This window comes from Plectropomus leopardus, chromosome 16 (assembly GCF_008729295.1).
Source record: "Plectropomus leopardus isolate mb chromosome 16, YSFRI_Pleo_2.0, whole genome shotgun sequence".
NCBI classification, from domain to species: domain Eukaryota; kingdom Metazoa; phylum Chordata; class Actinopteri; order Perciformes; family Serranidae; genus Plectropomus; species Plectropomus leopardus.
The window spans coordinates 3257357-3280638 of NC_056478.1; the positions used below are offsets into that span (position 1 = coordinate 3257357).

At 37.6% G+C, this 23282-nt stretch overlaps 1 protein-coding gene across 3 annotated transcripts in view; it reads left to right on the top strand.

The window, feature by feature from the left end:
- The first annotated feature begins 470 nt into the window (after window positions 1-470).
- Window positions 471-23282, top strand: part of LOC121955786 (kelch-like protein 29) — a 378430-nt gene continuing 355618 nt past the window's right edge. For 2 of the 3 annotated variants that reach the window (XM_042503866.1, XM_042503868.1), the window contains exons 1-2: window positions 471-595; window positions 1948-2051. The gene's annotated coding sequence lies outside the window, so the exon portion shown is untranslated. Of the gene's footprint in view, window positions 596-1947; window positions 2052-20169; window positions 20418-23282 lie in introns of those variants that run through there. The other variant, XM_042503869.1, reaches the window with a different exon arrangement.

Here is a 23282-nt window from a genome sequence, read left to right on the forward strand (position 1 = left end):
ATTGGGAAATTTTGATACCAGTGTTGCCAGTCGTGATGTTTGTGTGAAGTTAAAGTTAAATATAAAAATATATGATTAATAAAATTAATAAAAATGTTTCCCACCATTGACCAAACATTTTGCCTGCCATGTTTATGCATTTATGACGTCCTACGTATACTAAAATGTGCGACTGCTAAAAGTAAATGATAGCTACTAAGAGCAAAATAATGACATATGATTTTTTTGTATCAGTTGTTGTCACTGTTTGCATCGGTTTGCGTGCTTTCCGCCATTTCTGCAGCCCTGAAACGTCACGCAAACGTCACAACTCGTCCAATTTCCAAATTTCCCACCCGTAATTACGGCTGCTCATGTGCTCATATCTCGTAAATACGGTAAATACCATATTTTCGTATTACCCCCCCCCGGTTTTTATGAGGTGGTTCGGTCCAACGGTGTAACGTGTGCAAACTGTTTTTGCTAGCAAAGTGCGGTCCATGGCACGACGACGTTAGCTCAAAAAAGAAAAATTTCGGTACCAAAAAACAAAAGAAAAAGACAAAAGAAAGGAGGGAAAATGTGACATAGGTCACCCAGTATTTCGCAAAGAAAGGTGGGTCATCGTGACTGTTTGAAGTTCACCTGTTTGGTCCGTAGTTAGGCGACGTTTATCCCCAAACGTTAGCTAAAATGTTCACTAAATTAACCGTTAGCTCCTCAACGTAGCCAAAGTTTTAGCAAGTTATTGGTGTTAAATGAGTCGCCCTGTGTGTTTTTCTAAAGTTTTACCTTCAATAACTGAGACTCAAAGGCATAGAGATTACATACACACAGGTGTGTACTGGTTAATGACATATAAATATTTAAAGTATGGAGATTAACTGTAGTTGTACATGGACACGATTTGAATTATTATGGTGGAGATAATGTTTGTGGTATTAGTAACAATGTAAATTAACAAAAGGGTACTCAGTAATACTGTAACACTTCTGTTAATAGCTAAGTTTATTAATTGATTAAATTACATAACAGTTTATATTTGGGATTTGGGATATTTGATTCCTGTAACACAAAACTTGCTCAGCAGAGATGGAAATAAAACAAAATAATTTATTAAAATTTTGAGACCAAGGAACATTGGCTCTATTTTATTCAACAACATGGGAAGAAGTTAATCAGTGACAAAAGATAAATGACCCAGAATTGAGCAAGAAATATGAAAAGTACAAGAAAATTACCTTAAAGAAATGTTCTAAAAAACAAACAAAAAAAAAAACAAAAACAATACAAAGACAGAAATTACCTGAAAAAAAGCTTAAAAATTATAATAATTCTGTAAAAATGATTTTAATTATATCATTATGAATACATTTCACTGGACATTTTCCCTTTTTTTTTTTTTTTTTTTTTTTTTTTAAAAAAAAATAGTCCTCTACATTTGCTAATCTCTTTTTCTTTTCGTCTTTTTTGTTTACTGTGATGGTAATAACGTCTCACGGTTTCAGTCAAATTAAGTAAATAATTGAATTATGGAGAATCTTACCAAGCAAATGATGTTTATGTTTTTAAGAAATTATTTTGAACCAATATGCATTTACAGTAAAAATGAGAATATTTTAATCAAAAGTGAAACTTTTAACATCATATACAGCAAGTTTCCTGCAACTTTTTTTCTGGAGTTCAGTAAAAATTTCAATTAAAACATGAATAAATTAATATGGCTCCCTGAGGTTTTACAAAGTAAAAGTTCCTCCCATGCTGACACTTTCTTTGCATGTATTGCAGACTGCCTTCCCTGATGATAGTTGAGTGTAATACGCACACTTTTTAATTAATTAATTAAACCAGTGATCATTAAAATTAAATGGCGGGGGCGATGATCTGTCACCCCCTAATGTACATGAATGTTTTATGAATTTGTTGTGACATCAGCTCGACTCAGGAGTGTTTTCATGTCTCTGCCAGGTATCAGGAGGCCAAAATACAGACGCAGCTTCATCCTCAGCAGCTCCGTCTGCCCCCACACACCCCCACCAGTGACCCAGCTGTACTCCCAACTGGAGGAGGGGGTGAGTAAACGACATGTCAGCTGATGTTATGTCCAGTGCTGGAGGAAATACTCCGTTTTCTTTTTAAACATAAGTAAAATTAGAGACACCACAGTCTGAAAATACTCCAGAACAAAAAAGTCCTATATTCAAGATGTTACTGAGGTCAAAATTCCCTCTGCAGACTTTTGCATTGGTTGGTTTATATGTATATAAGAGTTTACTTGGGCTGTTTTCTTCATATTTCCTTGTATTTATATTTTACATACACGTGTTCTGTTATTCTGCATCATCTGCTGGTTTTAAAAATGCTACTGAGGCACAAAAATACTTAGAAAACAGTAACCACAGGCAGTAAACCATTGGGGATTAAATTGCCAAATATTAAATTTATTCACAGAGAGAGTTATTAACAAGGCAACCGTCATTGTTGGTGACGAGAGGCGTCCACTAGCCTCCTCATTTAACCTGCTCCCATCTGGACGACGTCTTTTTACAAAAAAACAGATCCAAACTGTCCTTTATTCCACAAGCTATTACATTTGTTAACGTGCACAGATAATAAGCAGTATGTCCAGCCGGTCTGGTAAAACATCTGTCCTGTCTCATCAAATTCTTACTTAAGGTGCAGTGTAAATGTGCAGTACGTTAACTGATGTGTTGACTTTGGTTATGTTGATATATGGAAATATAAAGCGATTTTTGCTGCAAACCAATTTCCCACGGGGACAAATATCTGTCTAAAAAACAAAATCAATATGGCCTGCGCTCTCACATTACTTTCGTGATGTTGGTCCCCAATGTTCACACAGAACTTGGTAAAAAAGCTTTAAATACGCCGTCGGCTCCTCTTGTGATAACTTACAGAAGGACCTTTGTTTGAATTGAATTGTTTGAGCTGATTACTGTCGGGGAATTTAAGTCACTTTTAAAGGAATGAGAAAATAGCACTCTCGGTCAGTGAGATTGCTTCTCTAATTCTCACTTAAATCGGAAATTGCACATAAATTAATTTGAATGTTTTGTGTTGCATTTTAACGGGAGGTTGTTTTTGCTCTTTGTGCTGCGAGTTAGTTTTATTTCTCTGCTTGTATTTATTGCTGCAACAATGTTTTATGCTGCCCTTTTGGCCAGGTCGCTCTTGAAAAAGAGATTTTAATCTCAATGAATCTTTTACTTGGTTAGATAAAGGATACATATTAAAGTTATAATAATAATAATAACCTTATTGATATAACACCTTTAAAAACAGATGTTTACTAAGTGCTTTAACAGACAAAGCAAAGGCAGGAACTCAGGGAATCATAAAATAAAACATTAAAAAACATCCCAGAGAAAGGTCGATAAAAGTCAAACAAAAAGGCCAAAACCAAATGTGAGCACAAAAGCTCAACAATTATAAAGAAATAAAAGCAATAAAACAGGCAGTAACATGAATAAAAGCAATATAAGACGATAAAATAATATCTTACTATATAGCATAATATAATATAGTATAGTATAATGTAGTATAGTATAGTATAGCATAGTATTAACAGAAAATTCACTTTAAGTATCAAAGGTAAAAAGTACTCATTATGCAGAATGACTCCTTTTAAAAATGTAATTTTACCACATAAATATTATTTTGATAATCATAACATGGGCTTCTTCAATATTAGATTATTCCGTCGATGTGGAGCCAGTTTGAGGTACTCTGTGTACTATTCGCTGTAATGATTCTTGACATTTGAGGACGCAGTACACGGGTACGTGTTGAACAGACGGGCTGTTCTTGAAACAGTCACCTGGTTTGCACTGGGATGATGTTGAAGTGTTTGCTCTTGAGCCGTTAAATATTAATCTGCTCATGTGACGCCACGCCGTACACGATGCTCACATCACGATGTTTGTTCAGCCTGGAGGCTAAATCCTGGATGAAGGATGAACAAACAGACTTATTTTAAGGGAGCTGCTCTCCCCGCGTCCCCTAATGTCTCTCCTTATTCGAGTGTTTCCTGGGCGACACCCAATCACCACCATATGGGAATTAATTCATTCGGTTTGTTATGTTTACCCACAAGCAGAAGGATGAGGAAGAGCGTTTCACCCTGAAGGATGCGTCATGTGTTTCTGTATCGGCCTCGGTATTCTGTCAAAGACCCGGAGAATGATGTCTCACTATATGACACTTACTCCTCACTCCAGCTCCTCAGCAGGAACGTAACTATTCTGCAATTCAATTAACTCAGCCTGAGATCACTTTTCGATTTTATGTAACCCAGGGGAACAACGCTGCTGTCTCAGAGCGCTGAAAGTTTTTCTGCGTTCCACCAAGCTGCTCCAATTAAGGTTAATGGCACGGTTGTGTAACGATCCCGCTGCAACAAGGCCCCCTTTTCAAAACACCGCTGCTATTGTGTCTGGGCCTTTGGCAGAGTGCAGGCGTCCCCCTGACGGAGCCAGTAGGCTATAAAGGTGCTTCAGTGAGCCGGTCCCCGGGCGCGGCGCCGTGCACATGGGTACCCTTGGGTGTTCTGGCAGCACAGTTTTGTGGCAGGGCACCAAAGAAAACACACAGACAACAGATGGCCTCTGTTGTCTTCCACGAGGCTTCTGCTGGCTCGAGGTTACGAAACCCACAGAGCGGCAGAGGTGCAGAGAAACCTGCGACTCAGTCAGGTGGATATGAGTCATACATGCGAGGCCGCCTCGAACTGCAGAGAGACAGCAGACAACAAAGAGAAGCTGTTTTCTGAATCACATTCATATATTTTAGCTTGTACGTGCATCCTCTTGCAAGTAATTATTTATGGGGGCAAATATCACATTAGCTTTAATGTTCAGAATCCAATATGTATAGTTAACCCCTTAAAACCTGGAGTGACGTCACTGCGCTGCTTTCAGAAGCCTTTCCCAAATATTTAAACCTTTTAAACCTGAGCACATTGTTGTTGTTGTTTTTTTCATAAATATGGGAATAAAGGCAGTGGGCAAATGTGTGAGAAATGTTCCAGAAATTGAAAGAAATTATTAGATTTAGATTTAAGTAATTAAAAAAAAAATTAAGGGCAAAATATCTGTTATGTAAAAATCTGGCTTTCAAGTATTTTTATGATTATCATAATTACATATTTGAAATGTTGTTACATAATTCTTACGTTTCTTAAACCATTTTTTTCAAGTCTTGTTTGAATTGTTTTTTAATGTTCTTTTTCTTCTTTTTGTTTAACGTAAGTTATTTATTTTTACCACTAATTTTCAGAAAATTTTCTGCAACTTGGTAAGAAATGTTGCAGGAATTGTAAGAAATTGGTAGATTGATTTTTCCCCTAATTTTTAAAGTTAGGGGAAATGTCTAGAAAAGAAAGAAAAAAGGCTTGGGGAAAACTATCTTTGGATGATCATAATTATGTATTTAAAGTTATGTTACAAAATTATTTAATTTCCAAGTCTTGTTTGCCTTTTTAAACCTTCTTTTTATTTATCCATGTTTTTGAAAGATATCGAGCAAGTTTGGTCAGGTTTCAAAGGGTTAACAGCTCACATCACATTTGCATTTCATCTCATAAAATGTGTCAAGCAGGTTTCTATAACAAACTGAGTCCTTCTGCAGTCTTTGGGAAAGAGAAATAAAAAAGGTAACTGATTTCAGCACTAGATGGTGCTCAACAACAGAGTTTTGAGTGGAAGCTGTTAACTGAAGGATCACATTTAGGTTCATGTTATATTCTGCAGTTTTTGGGTAAACAGTGGGTTATTTTCAAAAGACATACACAGATAAACATACATACTTTATATGTCAAATTAAATATGTTTCATCTTACCTGTAGCACTGTTTATCAATCTTGAGTGTTTTGGTGTGAGTTGCCAAGAAACGTGGGAAGGAGGCCATGGGCAACTTGTCAAGAAATGGCCCAAAAAATAGCCAGAAATAAGTAAAAAGTACAAGAAAGTTACCTGAGAATTAGTTAAAAAAAATGAACAAAAAAAAAAGAAAAGATAAATAAAAACAATTTATTTTAAAAAGGCAAACAAGACTTTGAAAAAGCACTTAAAAATATTATGATTCCAATTTAAGATCATTTCAATAATGTAATTATGATCATCCAAATATAGTTTCCCTCTAGCTTTTTTCTTTTTTTCTTAGACATTTTTTACTTTTTAAAACATTTTTATAATTTGTTTACTCTACTAGTTTCTCGCAATTTCTGGAACATCTTTTACCAAGATGCAGAAAATTACCTGGAAATTTGTGTTTAAATAAATAAATAAATAAATAAATAAATAAATACATTTTAAAAAGAAAAGCTCTCAAACACAAGATATCAAGACTTGGAAAAAAGGGCTTAAAAATATAATAATTCTGTAACATAATTTTGAATATGTAATTATAATCATCCAAAGATAGTTTTCCTCTTGCTTTTTTCTTTATTTCCCAGCCATTTTCCAAATTTTTAGAAAACATTTTTTTTAAACTACCGAAAAAAGCACAAAGCAAAAAAAGTTAAAAAGAAAAAAAAAAAAAATATGACCTAAAGAAAGTGCTCAACATAAAATAAAATTAGTAAGATGTTTGTTCTGTAACATAATTTAAAAAATATAATTGTAAATATAGATTTCTAGACAGTTTTTCCCTTTCTTTTCTATAATATCTAATAATCTTTCCAAAACTAATTTCATTAATTTCAAGTCATTTTCTGGTCAACTTTTACTTATTTTTGCAATTTGCCGGCTATTTTTTGTTAAGTTACTCATTGCCCTTTGCCAACAAAAGTAATATCTAATGATTTTTATTTTATTCTATTTTATTTATTTATTTTTATGTTTATAAATATATATATTTCTATATATTGTTCGGTTTGAATTTTTTAGCACACTTGCATGTAAAGCACATTGAGCTGCATTTTATGTATGAAAGTTGCTACACAGATAAAGATTAAAGATTATTATTATTATTATTATTATTACGATAATGAAAAGAAATCAAACTTCCTCAAGTCTGTGAGGTTTAAATGGTTGTAAGAGTCGTCTGAATGCAGCACAACAAAACTGTTGATCCAGGTTGTAAGGGGTTAACTCCCATACTTAATGCTGCTAGAACATGAACCGATCACTGTTATTTAAATGCTGTGTGCGTGCAGCAGAAACCATCACGATGTTAATTTGCTAATTAACTCTTAACAAGCCGTTTAGTATCAGTTTCTACCCGTGGAAACCCCCGATGCTTTTAAAAATTGCACAGCCCGGTGAATAACGATGCATTAAACCCCAGGGAGCCAGGAAGTCACGAGTGTGTCAGGCCTCACAAGCAGTCGCAGCAAATAGGGACGCATCATCCCAATTAAGTGTTTCGGAATCATTTTATGCAAGTTTGCTTATATTTGATGCTTCGCCCCTAAAAATGTTTGTTTTTATCAAGCGCTTGCCCCAATTATGTGGTCAGTAAACAGCATAATCAGAGCCTCGAGATGACAGAGTAAATTGGAGAGTGGTCTTGCATGCTGTCTCTGCTTTTCACACTCTTTTGTCAATACCCAATTATCCTCTCCATTGCTTCTCCCACTGATAGCGCACGACTTAAAATAGCTTTTGGGGGGGGCATTGTTTTCTAATTGCAACAATCCAGAGTGACTTGACGCATTGATCAACCATTATGGCTTTAAACAGAGTGCAGGCGAGGTTGGGGGGGGGGCAGAGGAGAGATCACACGTTTTCTTGCAGGGTCACAGAAAAAGGCACTTTTTCTGGCTCGTTTTAGTTTCAGTGGCTCTGACGCCACTGCCTGGTGTAAGCAACTGCTCTTTTTAAGGACAGCTATATCGACTGCAGGCATCAGATGAAGCATTGGCTTTTTTGTGTGCCTGACAGAAAACCTCATACAGTAATTGTTGGAGCTGCTGTCCTCTGGGTGTCCAGGCATGTTTGAATCGGCTCTGCAGGGTTTAATGTTGGCGGTAATTACTCCCATGTTTGTCAAGGACAGCGTGTTTGTCTCAATGCTCATCATCCTCACTAATTACTAACATGTATGTAAACCCATCGACTGGCTTCACATGGATTAATTTTACAAGATAAAGAAACTAAGATATGTTAGTATTTACCTGTCACTACAGGCTAGACACAGGCACATTATGAGATGATGGGCCCCCCAAAAGGCCCCAACATCTCTCTTACACAGGGAAAGACTCTGTTGTCATTCTGTGTCTCTTTTAGGTCATTTTGTGTCTCATTGTGGTTTCTCCGTCTCTTTGTAGTTTTATGTCACTTTTGGTTTGTTACGTGTTTCTTTGTTGTTATTATATATATATTATATATGTATAAAATAATATATATTATATATATAATAACAACAAAGAAACATGTAACAATATATATATTATATTTTACGCCTCTTTGTGGTTATTTTGTGTCTCTTTGTGTTCATTTAGTCATTTGTTTAACTTTCAGGTCATTTTGCATCTCTCTGTGGTCATTTAGTGTCTCTTTGAGGTTGTTTTCTGTCTCTGTCTGGTCGTTTTGTGTCTCCTTATGGTCATTTAGTGTCTCTTTTAGGTCATTTCGCATTTCTTTGTTGTCATTTTGTGTCTCTTTGGGGTTGTTTCGTGTCTCTGAGGTCATTATGTATTTCTTTCTGGTCATTTTATGTCTCTTGAGGTCGTTTGTGTCTTTGTAGGCATTCTGTGTGTCTTTACAGTTATTTTGACCATTTTGGTAGTTATTTTGTCTATTTGATGTTCTTTTGCATCTCTTGTAGACTGTTTGTATCTCCATGTAGTCATTCTGAGTCTCATCCTTGTCAGGTACGTGTTAATTTGAGGGACATTTCACCAGTGAAGGCCAGGTGGGCCCCTGAGTCTTTAGGTCCCTCAGCCTGGTAGGCCTGTTCAGTAATCCATCCATAGGGGTAGATGTTACTTTATGCTCTACAAAATGTTATCACGCAGAGATATGTTTTTCACAGAGTTGACAAATGAGGAAGACCAGAAATAACAAGCTATTTCTGTCCCCGCAACCTTTAGTGGAGCAACTCACGCTGCTAAATATCAACTGAGAAATCACGGAGCAGTTTCAGTCCTAGTGGGCTGACTTGTGGCCCCCAAAAGCTTTAAATCATCTGGCTCAATGAATCAGAGTCTTGACTGAGCCAAATTGCCCGACTGTGCCCTGTGGGAGAGATAATTGGGTGAAACAGGTTGTTTTGTGCCTTACAGAGGTACAAGAGAAGCGGGAGAAAGGAGAAAACAACAACGGGACTTCTCATTTCAGATAAAACCTCTGAAGCGTGCAGTGTCTAGTTTTTGTTCAGACTGAGTTTTCGGTTCTTCAGCGAGGCAGTCAGGAGACGGTAACATCCTGCATGCTGCAAATGGCCGAGGGCTATTTTTTTCACATGAATGAAATATGGTGTGCACACTAAAAATACAAGCCTTGATCAGTCTAAACACATGTAAGTTAAACAGCCAACGTGTGATGTGATACATGATGCATGGCCTGAAATATTTTTTTAAAATATCTAAGGAAATCAATTTTATGGACTGAAATGTCCACGTTCTACTGCTCAGCTCATCATGTATTTTATTGAACTTGCAGGAACTTACTTTTATTTATTTATTTTTGACGACTTGTGGGCTGCAGGAGAAGCTGAGAACTCACATAATATCCTCTTTAAAGGTCTAGTTTGTTGGATTTAACAGGATCTGGTGGTGAGAGTGCAGACTGTAACCAACTGAAGCTTGTCTCATGTGCCAAGCATAGGAGAGCTATGACGTGAAAAACCCAGAAAACATGAAAACACAAATGGCCCTAGGAGGTGTAGCCACAGTCTCAAGTTCCCGCCCATACACCTGTCTGACCTAATCCCCAGCAGTAATCTTTCTCATTTCTCGTTACATGACTCCCTTTTTGTAGCATCAGATGCCTAATTTAAACCAAACTTATTCGAAAACAAACACTGGTACAAAATCAATGTGTAAAGCAATACCTTTAATGACCAAAACCATCTTTCGGAAAAAATAATTTTTTAATGTGTACTCTGTACTCTTACTGTACGAGAGTTTTTGGCCCATGTCCAACACATTCTCATCCCAAGTCGTCACACATTGCCACTTTACAGTGGACTTCAGTGTCTATATATTATGCCTTAGTTATCCTTCTGCATCTTAAATTTAGGTTCTGGGATGCCGCTACTGTGATGTCAACAAAAGCTATGTTTAGGTAACAAAAGCACATAGCAGCCAATGCTGAGATGTCAACATAAGCACATGCTGGCACGGATGTTTAAGATTATACAGAAGAGACACATAGTAAGATATATACACCAAAACATATCCAGACAGCAGGGGAACACTGGACTCCTGCAGGAAAGTCTGAGGTTTGTTGGATCCATCCACAGCCCCTCCATCCCGCTCTGTTGGGACCTCTATGCTCTTTATATTGCGTCGTTACCTGCAGCGTTTCAACCTGACGCCGTCCAGCTTCATATGCATGTGACAGGTTCAGTCTGGCTGCGTTCTCAAGTCTTGAGCCCGTCTGTGTATCATGCTGCAGCGACACGTGCCATCTGGCCGTTCAGGTGCATGTCAAAACACAGTGAACGGTTCTGTCAGGCCGCGTTCTCAGCTTACGCCGCCCGACAGTGAATCAGACAGCCACAACAGGTGGCTTTTTGCAGTATTCCAGCTGATCCTAAAAAAGTCTAAAAAGGCATTTAATAAATTAATCCAAAAATTAGGCCTTAATTGGTGTTAAAATGTCTTAAATCAATCTTTCAGAAGTCTTAAAATGCTTTGATAAGCAGGATTTAATGAATCTTTTTTTTTTCTGACTTGCATTGTAAAATCTCAAATTAATTGGTAACATCTTTTTGATGTTTAATTTAGCGAAGGCCTCTTGCATTAACAGCACCAAAAAACTCATGTTTTATGTTAGAAAAAAAATATTTGGAAAAAATGTAATAATTGCTGAAATCACAAAAGTGGCGGCATTTGATGACTTTGGAATGAAAACGTGCTGCCCGTTCATCGGGGAGGTGATATTTATGACCATACTGCGTTCAGCCACCGGCGGGAGATCGAGATGATTTGGCTTCAGTTTTAGGGAGCTGTTATGTCGTGCATCTTTATTTTATAGGCGTTGTTTCCTAACCATGAACGTCCCCTTTTACTTTACATGTAATAATTTGATCTGTTGTGATTTTGAAAGTACTGATTATAGCTACTTTATATTGAAATGTTAATGGCAGTTATTTTTTCCCCTATTTGGTCAGTTTACACAGCATTTATTTATATAAATGTCATTCTGGAAAAACCACAAAAAATAACAGTTAATTATGTCTGACTATAGTGCTCCACCGGATAAATCTGCATTGGTGACTGAGCACCGAGCTGCCCACAATGTAGCAGTTGTTTCCTTTTAAAATATCAAATGCACAAGCCTGTTAAGTGTTCATTTTCAGTATTTAAAACTCTTCAAGCCAATTATGGAGCCAAGTAAGAAGTGAAGCTTTGTCCCCTGACCCTACTGATCATTCTGCTGTTTTTTAAATTCAGACTCTGTTGCACACACACACACACACACACTCACACACACACACACGCATACACAGAAAACACCCACACACCGGCAATCAGACACAGTAGACGCCAGACAACTCTGCAGAGTTGTGATGTAATTAGACTTGTTAATTGGAAGAGAGCCTTTCGCCACCTGCGGCAGTTATACTGTGAGTTTGTGGTCATCTCTAACAGAAATAGTCCTGTTAATTGTTTTGGTTTCCAGGCATCCGTGGTGGAGTGGGAATGGGACAATACAATCTCTAGTTGCTCTCGAGTTGCACCTCAAACTGCAAAAACCTGCTGGCATTAAGGGACATTGTGATCAATTTTCTGGGTTTATTGTCATAGGAGTGGCAATTTAATTCACATTTCATCCATATAAAAAGCCACTTGAACATCTCTGCAAGAATGGCAGCCATTCAACCACGTACTAACCACCTGCGTTCACTGACGAGAACCGAGATAAGCGGCGTCCCGTTAGATAGGAGAAGTATTTCATGTAAAAAATTCTGTCTCAAGGCGAGAAAATACTTTAATAGTTTCTGATGGTGAGCAGCATAAATGCCATTATGATTTAACGCAGGCCAGGTGCCTCCACCCAAAGGCCCTCTGTTAACAACATTTGCATTTCTAAAAACTTAGCATTGCTACTTCATTCTCTTCACAGGAGCAGAGTCATCCTGAATATAAATTTGGCCAGACTCTGTGTGTTTTGAACCCCTTTTCTGAAGATGCACCTTGTTGACGATGCCAACTTGAATTGATTTTGCGAGGCTGATCAGAGAATCATGGCAGCTAATTAATCACTTAGAAAAGCAAATTCTTTGGAGGTCAGACCATGATTTGCAAAGACGAAGTGCTTTGGAGACTGGACGTACGCTGCTTCATTTCCAGACAGATATGGATTTCATAATGGACAAACAGAGACTCACTGTCTGCTTCATTTCCTTCTAATAGGATAAATGTGTTGACTCTCCCCTTTTCTGTAATTCTGCTTAAAACAGTTTGAGTCTCTCACAGCAGGGTGCGGCCAATTTATACTCTCTCTTCTTTTGAAGAAAAGAAGAAAATAAAATATATCTGCAGAAGCATGTAAAACTTGGAAGAATTTGATTCCCAGATGGATGGAAAAGTTTTCCTCATTAAAACAAGATGGACCTGCTTGTTAGGCTTCAGTGTTTATATCTGAGAGCTGCAGTTCATTTTCAAATTGGAAATACAATGAATGAAGGAATTCTTTTATTTTAGTGCCATGCCACCTAGTGGCCCGTCCCCCATGGGATTATATGATACGGTTACAGCAAAGGAACAGTAGACCACAGAACATATTTCATTACATGAAGATGGCTTCCAGTATTGCAGCTGAGCAGCAAATACAAAATTATATAAAGAAAATAAAGAAATGTAAAAGATGAATAATAATAATAATAATAATAATAATAATAATAATAATAATAATAATAATAATAATAATAACAATACTACTACTACTACTACTACAACTACTACTACTACTACTGCTACTTAATAATAATAATAGTAATTATTATTATTATTATTATAATGATAATGTAATGATAATGATAATACCAATAATAGCAATAATAAAATAGGAGTGCATTTTAAAGGGACAGTTCACCCCAAATTTCAGACTATTTATTTTCCTCTCATCTGCAGTGCAACTTATCAGTCTAGACTAGAAATACTCAGCTTGCTTTGTCTGGGGGCCACTTTTATATGTTTATATGTCGTTGATTTTTCCTCTGGATTTTAGGACATTTTTAGGGTTTTCACACATTTCTCAGATTTTAGGACATGTCTCAGATTTTAGGACATTTCTACGATTTTAGGACATGTCCTGGAATTAAGGACATTACTAGGATTTAAGGACATTTTTAGGATTTTAGGACACACAAGGCTTAGCTAGGACCTGTGTTGCGGACTGTGGGCAAACTTTTCTTTTTTGATAAACTAACTCTAATTTCATGCTTTTTTATGCACTCTGATTCTTTATGTATACTAAAAGTACGAAAACAATTCCCAGTGTGCATCAGTTTATTTTTATTGTGAATAAGAAAATGGCTGAGGCACCCTATTGAGGGCCAGATTTAGCCCATGGGCCCTAAGGTAAGTATCATGATATACAGTATATAGGTATAGTCCTAAAAGCTCCGGGCTGTAGATTTCCATCATTCTATAAAAAACTTATCCCGAGATGTGTCTTGAGGTGCATTCCTCAAACCCATTTCACTCCCTGTCAGACTTTTACTCAGAATCACTTTTTGCAACTTTTAAAAACGCAAAGGTTGCAGAAAAACTTTAACTTGTATTGTTGGGGCATACGCAGAGAGAGACAGTTACACACTGTGGAACTGACACATTTGGCGCAGCACAAACTACTCGGATCATAGAAATGTTGCAGAGAAGACACACAGTTTGACAGTGATATACACTGACCATAAAAGAACAGCAGTGAAGCTGCAGCCCTGGAAAGGCTGGTGAGAAGCAGCACTGACGCCAAAGTGCAAAGTACAACTTGGCTGATATACAGCCCAAAGTAAATAATAGATAGATAGAAACAGATTGATAGTCTGTGAAAATGAATGAAGGCATCAGCCAAGAACAGAGGAGTTCCCAGGTTTCCCAGGTTAGGCACACAGTCCCAAAACAGTTATCTAACTCTTATACAACTTTTTTAAAAAAAAATTTAAAAAAAGCTTAGACTAGATTTCATTTTTTTGTCTTTATTTATTCTGTTCCTCTGGATTATACAGAAAATAAATCCACGAAGATGCAGTTTGTTTTTGCCCACTGCCCCCTGAGCCCAATTACTGTTGTTTACTGGCTGCAGATTTTGTCACATATATAGCGTACAGTAAAGGGCATGAGTAACTCGCTGCCCTGCACAATCACCGGCTCTAGGTGAGTAATTATGAAATAACCTGTGAAAGATAACAGAACAAGTTCCAACACGCCCACACAAACAGAGGATTATAGAAAATGTGTATTTTTTATTCTGTTAAACCTTTGACATTTATTTTTCAAAGAGGTTCCAACTTCATTTTTTTATTAAAATTAATATCACAGTCACTGGCACCTTTTCAAGGTCACGTAAATGTTTTATTTTCTTCTTAAATTCATCAAACATGTTAAAAAGTATCAAATCTAATCCAAATTAACTGCTGTACAATCCCAAAATAGGAAAAACTGTAAGAACAACACAGGGAAACACAGATGATATAAAAAATAAAATAAATAATAAACAACACAGGGAAAACACAGAGACCATACAAACAATGCAGTAAAAACACAAGACAAAAGATTTAAAAGACAAAAGGACATTATATAATGGCAACACTGATCGTGAGTTGAAAGCAATAAAATATTCATTCTTCTTTTTTAAGAATGAAATATGAATATGTTGTCTAAATAAATGGCCTAATTGAGCTATAACTCTAATCTTTGCATGTAAATGTTCTGACTGACTTTAGATAGGGACATTTGCGTTTTCGCATTGGCCACAAAAATTTAGTTTTTTGCTGGTTTAACTCCAAAATGCCAAACAGCAAAGGAGAAAGACTGACTTAAAACATGAAGTGCCTTATTCAGCGTTTTTATCGGTTTAAATCACTTTGTGATTTGTGTTTTAGAGAGAGAGAAACCTTCAGCTCCTGGTAAAAACCTCCTGAATAATGAACACTGAAGGAATTCAAACCAGGAGAAGTTACAGCTGTTTGCAATCTGCAATCCTCACCACTAAAGGTCACTAAATCCCCTTAAAACTTACACACTGTTCCTTTAAATTCAGTATACCAGTTGCGCATGCTAACTTCAGTGTAACTGAGTGATTTTTCAAGCCTTTTTCTCTTCACCTTTAAAATCAAAATCAGTTTTTTTGTAGATCCTGATCTGTCCCAACACCAGCCCCATCATATTTCACAACACTTTTAGGTTATCTCTTTGCTGTCACTGCATATACAATTTTATTAATTATCAAACAACAATGGCTCGTAGTTCTCTGGTTCTTACTGCTTTAGTATTGCATCTTTATCAATGCTGCCATTAACTGTGGAGTTGCACTGTGCGCCCTCCTCGTCCCTCATCCTTCCCCTCCTCTTTAATGCTATTGAATGTTAGCCTATAGTCAAACAGTCCCCACAGAGGCTCGCTCCATCATTGAACATGATACTCGTGCTCCTCTGGGGGGAGTAATTCCATAAAACCCAGATCTCAGATAGGAAGCTTTATTTGTACGATATAAAAGTCCTTTTTAATTCAAACGAGTACCTGCTGGCTCAGATTAGGCTCACGGAGCTCTACGACAAATCAGTACACACCGCTGCACACCGTCTCACACGCCGCCATGGCTGAAAGGCACAGGTGGAAGACTTGTGAAATTACTGCAAAATAGAATTTGACCCCTGATAAGGGCCCACTATCTATTCTGCCGAGTGTGACATTTTGATGAAACGCTGGATGTCTCCAAAGTAGAAAGCACTCAAGTATTTTATCCATGTATTCTCAAGTGCATTTACTTAACTTGTATCCTGGTGATTCACTTAAATGTTTAAAGTACTGTCCTGACTTTAAAGTGGTCATTCAAAGACCAGAGCTGACCATTTTACACTCTTCTACATGAATGTCAGACACTTTGTATTCTCTTGTTAGAGGGTGGTCAACTTAAGGCCCGTGGGCTAAATCTGTATCCCGATAGGTTGCCAGGTGGCCCCTTAATCATTTTCTAGTTCATCATAAAAATAAAGCGACACTGGGAATTGTTTTTGTACTTTTTGTATACATAAGGTGCCAGAGTGCAAAAAACAGCATCAGTATAGTTTGTTTATCATAAAAAATGCCTTGTTTATGGTTAGGAAAAGATCATCTTTTGTCTTAAAATTGTCACTGTAAATGCAGCAGTGTCTTGGTAAAAACAACCACTTTTTGTGGAATTACTCCCCATGGAAAAAATAGTTATGGGTCACCTAAAAACACCCACGTTTTGGTCCTGAGGGTGGGAGGGGAGATGTGGCATTCTTTATATTTACCTTCTCATACACTCAATACTGTTGATATGGTTGGTTGGTAGTATTGCCATTGTTAGGTATTTATTTAGTTATTCATTTTCTGTTGGATGGGCTACATTACCATTATATTTCCTTTGTTGCTGTTGCTACTATAGTCTAATTGTTGCTTGCCACATCTGTTTGTTTGTTTGTTTTGTTTTAAACTAAATGGAAAAACCAATAAAAAATTGATCACAAAAAACACCCACGTTTTATGCTTAAAAAATTAAAGTAAAATAGCAGTAGATCACTAAAAAATACCAATGTTTGGTGACTAAAATGAAGAAAAAAATGAAGGGCTGCAAACAGTGGTGGTGGGCAGCTGGGCAGTCATCTCGCCTATAGGTGCGACAACATCCACCATCCCATTGAAACATTGATTTGATAATGTGTGAAATGTACAAATGTGCAATGCCACCATTTTCTTCTAGCGACTGGTCTGGTCTCAGACGTATATCTCAAAACCTGGACAAACAAAACATAAACTATCTGCATGGCCAGATAACCCTAGAGATAGATAAAAACATTGAGCAGACAAAGCTTTTTGCTTTTTCAACACCTTTGTGGCACTTTTCCCGTTGGAGAAAAAAGGCACCATGTTACTGAAAATACACCCAGGATGGGGAGCTAAAAAGCTGCTGAGGTGCTGACTGCTGTCAGTCAGAGGTGGGGGGGCTGAATCTGTAAAGAAATCTAATAGATCAGAGAAGATTTTCGTCTGTTGGCATCATATTCAATTCAGAGTATTGAGGACCTCATTTATTTGGCATGGTTAAATATCCTTGATTTGTAATTAGAGCAGCCAGATCATTATGGCCTGGATTCAAATGTAGTAGATTTATCAGCTAAACTTTCATTCTGTGAACAGAAATAGGCAAATAGGCAGAAATAGGTTTCAAGTCAGGAAATGCTGTTTCCACCAAATTCCCTCCCTACCTACGTTGTTAACGTTGAAATATTGACACAAGACAACTTTGGCCTCTTTTTAGGTGGCAGAAAAAAAATTAGTCATCCTTGGTATTTGTTGTGTTGTCTGGGATTTTAGGACTTTTCTAGCATTTTAGGACATCTGCAGGATTTTAAGATGTTTTTAGGACTTCAGGTATTTTCTAGGAATTTAGAATTTTTTTTAGGATTTTATGACATTTGTAGGAATTTGGGATATTTCTAGGTTTTTAGGACATTTCAAGGATTTTAGCATGTTTTTAAGATTTTAGCACATTTGTAGGAATTTGGGACATTTCTAGGTTTTTAGGACATTTCTAGGATTTTAGGATGTTTCTAGGGTTTGGACATTTTTAGGATTTTAGGACATTTCTCAGATTTCAGCGCTTTTCTGGGATTTTCTGACATTTTTATGATTTAAGAACATTTCTAGGATTTTAGGACATTTCTTAGACTTTAGGGCGTTTCTAGGATTTTGATAAACAAGCTCTATTCTGATGCTGCTTTATGCACTCTGCCATCTTGTGTATACTAAAAATATGAAAACAATTCTCAGTCTGGACCACTTTATTATGTACTATGAATAAGAAAATGGTAGGGGGGCCACTGGGCACCCTATATGGGGCCAGATTTGGCCCCCGGGCCTTAAGCTGCTCTAATGGATTCCACATCGTGCTTCACTGACGGGCTGATAATCAGCACAATTAGCTCTGTTAAGCAACAACTGGAAAGTTTTAGAAGAGGTTGTGAAGATATGGACAGTATTTAAAGGCCCTCTGTGGTCAGAAAAAAGTGTGGATTAGACAGTTCCTGTGTTAATTATTGAGTTAATTGCCCTGCAAGTAGCCTATCTAAGAGGCAGCCAAGATAAGAGCTGGTCAAATTATCTAAATGTTAAAAAAGTGTTAAATGGAAATCAGCCAACATTAGTTTTATTGCTTACATGCGCTTTTCCTACAGTGCCATGGCATAATGTGGCCTACTCTCTCAACACCTCTGTCCCTAACTTTATTTAATCCCTTCTTCTCGTCTTTGCTTGACCGCATCACATTTCTTATTGTGTTCACGGAAAAGTGATTAGAGAAGCAGAAAGGACATTTATTTTGGCCGATTTGGATCCAGCCACAGAGAGAGCCCTGTTGATTTTCATTCTCGTCTAATCAGGGACTGATTTACAACCAGTATGCAAAGTGAATGTAATTATCAGCATTTAACTACCAGGTAGGATGGAAAAGCAGCAGTGCTCGGGGCACTGCAGGACCAAGAAGCAAAACAACCGGTGTTAGACGTCCTTCAGAGAGAGTCTGACCTGTGGGAAACTTTCAGTGATTTCTTTTTTCTTTGTCATATGGGAAGTAGATATTTAAAAATGACAGAATCAGGGGCGCACAGTCAGGAGAGCAAGCCAGGCAGAAGTATTAGAAAAGGCCACTTACACTGCAGCGTCACTGCCCCAAAAATCCCTGTGGGGCCCATGGTAGCTGCTGTGTAACAGCATGATACTGTTAGTTAGGTCAGTCAGCTCTCTTGCCTGTAAGGGTCATACATATTTTAGGTGTAACCAGCGCTGAGTGATATGGACTATAAATATTATTGCAATACTTTTTAGGCTCTATCGTGATATAAAAATATTTATCTCAATATTTTGAAATCTCCATTTAACTTCTGTAGACTGTATATATACTAAACTACTACACAAACTACATCTCAAATAAAGTTAGATAAAGTACAGTTATAATAAAATTAAAGTACTGTTATAATAAAGGCAAATAAAGTACTGTTATACTAAGATTAAACAAAGTATCTACTTTTCTATAATAACTTTAAATAAGTACTGTTACAATAATGTTAAAGATAAAGTACTGTTACAATTACGTTAAAGTTCTGTTACAGTAAAGTTTAAATCAAGTCAAATTAAATACTGTTACAATGAGCATAAATGAAGTAAAAGAACATTTAGATTATAATAAGATAAGTATTATAAAGTGTCATAATAAAGTAAAAAAAAAATAGAAATAAAATGGAACCTCTGTTTTTTCATGTATATATATATATATATATATATATATATATATATATATATATATATAATATATATATATATATATATATATATATAATATTTTCTATTTTCTCATGATTATACATATATATATATGTATATGTATACATACATGTATATGTATAATCATGAGAAAATAGAAAATATTGAGTATGTTCACATTTGTGCATTATGCTGCAATATAAAACACAATTGGTATATAAAAATATAAAAAATAGAATAAGAAATATTTAAAAATATGTGCATCATTTGTTTAATAGAACTGAAGAGTAGAATAAGTAGAAACGGATAGTGTCCCCTGATGATCCCAGGACCCTCTTACAGAGTGTGAGTGACTGTATTGTCACTGATGGTGTCTGTGGTGGAAACAGCTCTGCGGGTGCATGCAATAGCGCGCAGTGTCGGGTGGGCGGCGCTGTAGGGCCGGTGTGGACCAAACAAAGTGAAAGGGGAGGAGCAGCATCGGGAGAAAAGTGGCCACACGGTGTGCCAGCCCCGTCCAAGCAGTCGCTTACATCTCAGATCCGCCGCCGCGCAGGGAGCACGGAGAGACGCGTCTGCCAAGTCCTGTCCACCCCACTTGGTGACGTGCAGAGCGGCGCACAGACAGGCGACTTACCGAGCAGCACACAGCCGCTCCCGGTGCACAGTGTTGTTCCTTCTGCTGTAAAATGCAACAGCGCTCTTTGCGGGGATAAAGACAGCATTCATACATAAAGCAGCGTCGTAGAGAAAAACAAGGACAAACGCCGGGGGACAGGAGCAGCGAGCGACCGGGGAGGTAAGCGCTCAGTCCGGCAGCGGAGGTGGAAGCGTCCGCCGCCACGCTGACTTCATGCACGGCTGCGTTTTTGCTTTGTGTCAGGCTGGAGTTTAAGACGGGCACTTGTCCTATCATGAATGAATGAGAGGAGGATCATCAGTTTCACTGCCACCCCCTTTAGCTGAGGACCATAGCCTACCAAATGGTGTGTGCGGCGCTCATGTTGTGCGCAAGCGCTCCTGCAAGAAAGAAAACTTCACGTCTCAGAGCTTGTGACAGAAAGGGTGAGGGAAATAGTGGAGCATTGGTCAGTGGAGAGGTCGGCAACCAAGGACATAGAGACGTATCCCTTAAAGATAGCACCAAGAAATCGGCTCACAATTTGATTTAAATCAGTTTAACCCCTTGACACCTCGGCATATTGGCTTTCAAAGACATGAGAGAAAGGCAACTTTACAGTAAATTTCCCCAAATTAGGAATGAATCAGTGTAAAGTAACAAGGAAATTACATGAAAATTGGTCCTCAAAAAAGAAAAGAAAAATTGTAAAAAAAAAACAAAAACAAAACCCCAACCCACCCACAAAGAAGGAAATAGTTTGAAAAAAGTGCTAAAAATGTCATTATAATTAAATAGTGGTTTTCTAATATTTTTCTCTCCTCTGTCGTTCACTTTTCACTGCTTAAAAAAATTAAACTAATTTTCAGTTCATTTTCTTGTCAGCTTTTCCCAATTTCTTGCAATTTGCTTGACATCTCTTGCCAAGTTGTTCATTACACTTTTAGCTGTGTCTTCAATAGAAACCAATTTGCTCATGTTTCTAATACATGTGAAAGGTGTCCGAACGTAACGTGAGAAACCGATGCCGATCCAGATTTCAAAGGGTTAATAAAGCATGCAAAATCCATAAAAATGCATGTCATAAATCCTTTAATAATTACTCAACTGTTATGCAAAACTAACTAATGTTACACGACTTTCCTTTTTGCACTACATCTTTAAATTTGTTTGCATACTTTCCCAAAATACACAAATATTAATATCTCACGCGCACAGATGTTGCATCCTAGTTTTGCCTCCTCTCGCAGCGTGTCTGTATATTTTTAAACCCCTATTCTTACATTTTACAGATGTATTTGACTTGCAGCACATCCTGCAGACAACAAAGCATTACTCATCACAAGTCCCATCTGTTGTTCCAGTGAAGGGCTGTACCCTTGGCTGTGAAGTGGAGCCCTCCCCGTAAAGGGACACTGTGCCTTTTCACATGTAGAAAAGTTGCAGATTTTTTTTTTCCATGACGAGCATTTATTTCCTGGCAAGAGAGGATAGAGAATAATCATTTAATCTGTAGTATTTAGCGTGATTCACCATCTCATATCCAAAAAACACACTTGTCAATTCTCGCTGGTGTTGGCACTGATGCTTGTTTTTGAGCCTGATGTATAAATAGACACCCTGCTTGTATCCCTAAATTGATGCGCCCCGGTGTTGTTTTTGTATTAACATGTGTGGAAGGAGCAGGACACACTTCCCCACTGATGACATTTGAAAACCTAGCGGGCTATCGTGAATCAAGGCGGGGATTAAAGGCTTTAGTCCTAGTCCTCCCTGAACAGGCAGGGAGCTCTGCACTCGATGAGGTAAGACAATGCATTTGCCTCAGAGCCGGGGCCATTTAGCGGGGGTCTTCTCGCCTCATCTGCTCCGAGTGACGGAGAATTGTCTCTGCATCTATTTAGAATTGCTGCTTGCTGACAGTGCTGTAGGTGGAGGATTATAATGCAGCTGCAATACACAGTGTCAAAGACAGCCTCATTGTCAGGCATCTCTGTGGAGGTATTGTCACAAGCTTCTTTGCTGTAAAACTCAATCAGGGATAATCCGTCTATATCAACCGTGATTTAGGTTGGCCCGGGGAACCACTTTGGCCTGAGGAATTCATTTTTAAATTACCCCGAGCCATTTATCCTATTAGTAAAGGCCAGGCGAAAAACGACTCCTGTTCTGGTCAGCAAATTACAATGCTGTAGCTCAAGGGTGTTTTATTTATTTTATTTGCACTTTTTTTCCAGGAGCTCCTTTGCAGGGTAAGGAGTTATAATTTGATTGGTGTGCATTAATCCCGGGCTGTAAATAAACACAGGTGAAAAGATGAAAAACACCGTACAGTAGTGTATTCTTGTACTTGGATGGAGTTCTGATCTGCTGCTTTCGCCCGCGGTGATGGACTGTAGTTTAAAGGAGTCCAGAGAACAGAAGCCGTGCCAAGCTCCCCCAACAAACATGACCGCGGAAAGCCAGGTTCTCCGTGTTTCTTCTTGTAACAAGAGTCAGATAAACATAATGATGCCTCGGCTGGAGCGAGGCAGGCAGCTGCTCGGAGGAGATGGAGCCATTTCCACTGGCTCCTTTTTAAGGATGCACATATAAGGCTTCTGTTTATCTACACCGCGCTCTCCAAAGGAAAATATTAATGTGCGAATGTAGCCGGCAATTACGCTGATTCTGGAGGAGCGGTGGGTATTAGAAGGCCAATCTGGACTAACCCGCCCCCATCACAGTAAAAGGAAGAAAATTGTGCATTTTTATGCCTTTGAGAGACAATGAACTCCAAGTTTAAAAATCCCTTTTTCTGTGTAAACAAATACGTGCTTAAGCACTTGCTTTTTAACCAATTTTCTGTAATTATTATCTCTTTAATGGGTTATTTTTTTTATGTACTTCGAGTCTATTTAGGCTATCTGGGTATCTAGGGGCATAACTTTGGTTTGAGATAAAAATGGGAGGTTTTGAGGTGCTCTCCGTGGAGAAAAAAAAAGATTGCATGTTTAACTGTCACTTTTGCCGATTTTGGTGAAAGAAATTGGTATAAAATGGCCA